Raw genomic sequence first — 2,485 nt, 5'->3', positions numbered from 1 at the left:
ATACATGTATGTATATACAGGAGTCCTGGTGTGGAGTTGTAGGGTAAACACTGGACTGAAAGGACAGTTTGAATCACAAGGTCTGCGGTTTGAATGCATCAGCCTCTCCTTGGAAGCCCTATACATGGTCGCAATGAGTCGGAATTAACTTGATAGCACTTAACAACACACACACATTTTATTTCCTATGTTTATCTGGAAGGAACCCTGGTGGTGCCAACAGCTAGGCCCTCAGCTGCTAACTAAAAGGTTGGTGGTTCACCCCACTCAGTGGTTCCATGGGGGGAGGGGGTCTATAGTCACACCACCCTGAATGCACCCGACATGGGGGGAGGAGGTCTATAGTCACACCATCCTGAATGCACCTGACGGGGGGGAGGGGGTCAATAGTCACACCACCCTGAATGCACCTGACAGGGGGGGAGGGGGTCAATAGTCACACCACCCTGAATGCACCTGACGGGGGGGAGGAGGTCTATAGTCACACCACACTGAATGCACCTGACATGGGGGGAGGGGGTCAATAGTCACACCACCCTGAATGCACCTGACATGGGGGGAGGGGGTCTATAGTCATACCACCCTGAATGCACCTGACATGGGGGGAGGGGGGTCTATAGTCACACCACCCTGAATGCACCTGACATGAGGGGAGGGGGTCTATAGTCACACCACCCTGAATGTACCTGACATGGGGAGAGGGGGGTCTGTAGTCACACCACACTGAATGCACCTGACGGGGGGGAGGGGGTCTATAGTCACACCACCCTTAATGCATCTGACATGACAGAAAGGCCTGGTGATACTTTCATAGATTTCAGGCAAGAAAACCTCACGGGGCAGTTCTACTCTGCCACATGGAGTTGCTGAGTCGGAATCAACTCTGTAGCATCCAATAGCACTAATGTGGAGGAACAGTGCCTCTTACAAGTGAATGTGCAAACACATTACCAGGGAGTCTTGTTAAAATGCCGACTGCATGTCTCACAAGTCCCTGGGTGACTCTGATGCTGCTGGTCAAGGAACCACACTTTGAGTAACCAGATGTTAGCGTGAGATCTCAGATCCTTTATATGAAAGCACAAGGAGCTCTGGTATCGTAGTGGTTACCAGTTGGCTGCTAACCTCCAGGTCAGCAGTTTGAAACTACCAGTTGTTCCACAGCAGAAAGATGAGGCTTTCTGCTCCCATAAAGATTTACAACTTCAGAAACCCTATATGGACTTCTGACGTGGCATTGCCGGTTAATGCGGTAAACTACAACGTCGGTGTGGGCCGTTAAGGCTGGCAGTTCTAACTCACCAGCTGCTCCTTGGAAACCCTGTACAGGGTCACTATGAGTCGGATCCCGACTTGATGGCACTTAGTGACAACAATAGCAACAATGAGTCAAGACCGGCTCCATGACACACCACCACCACCACACGAAAGCACAGTACTAGCCATGGAAATGTCCTAACTAGCCTTCTGTTTCCACATTTCCTGGAATATCAATTAGGAGCTTTTAGAATTCTAATGCATCCTTTATGGGAGTTGTTGTTGTTGTTAAGTGCTGTAGAGGCAGTTCCGACTCATAGTGACCCTGTATAAGGTTTCCAAGGATTGACTGGTGAGCTTGAACCGCTGACCTTGCAGTTCAAATGGCTTTACAGTCTGGTACATTAACCCACAGCACCACACCAGGACTCCGTTATAGGAGTGGGGCTCTTTATAATGGTGTCTTCTCTCATTCTGGTGCAGGAACCCCAGTGTGACACTGTAGGATCAGCACTGTACTACTAACCACAGGGTTGGCAGTTCAAACTCACCAGCTGCTCCCTGGAAACCCTATACAGGGTTGCAGTGAGTCAGAACTGACTTGATGGCACTTAATGACAATTCGTTTTGGGACGGGTCCCTTGGCTTGGTGTGTGTGTCTGTACGCAGAACCCCAGATCATTCCTTTGATCCCTCTAGTTGTGCTGTCTCTGCATTGCTGGATGCCACCTTTTGTGTGTTAAAACCACGTTAAGGGTATTAACAATGTGTCTCCAGATTTATGTGCTTGGGGCTTGGCATTTGCTTTTTTCTCTGGCCCTCACCTCCAGCCCATTGACCCTCCCCCCCACCCCCCATGTGACCTGGCCATAACATTCCTTAACCAAATTCCTTAGAACCCTTTCCTTTGAAGGGCCCTTTCATAGGCCAGATTACAAAATGACAGGTAACAAAATTACCTGGTTTTGTTCTCCAGCCTCCCCTGCCTGTTTACAAAGGGGCAAGACCGCTTCAGGGTGTGATTGAGCTTCTGGGGTGACTAGGGCTAGTGGATGGCCACTGAGACTAGAAGGCCTAGGAGGGATAGAGAACGCAGCAACCAGAACACGCATGTTTATGTGCTGTTGGGGGACAGAAGTGGAAGGAGGAAGGGGGAAGAAGGGAAACAACTTGAAACCTCCATGTGCCCAAATCAGTAAGGCACATGTCTCAGTGCAGAGTGATTACC

This window comes from Chrysochloris asiatica, unplaced genomic scaffold (assembly GCF_000296735.1).
Source record: "Chrysochloris asiatica unplaced genomic scaffold, ChrAsi1.0 scaffold00015, whole genome shotgun sequence".
NCBI classification, from domain to species: Eukaryota; Metazoa; Chordata; class Mammalia; order Afrosoricida; family Chrysochloridae; genus Chrysochloris; species Chrysochloris asiatica.
Note: the sequence above shows the minus strand (reverse complement) of the source record.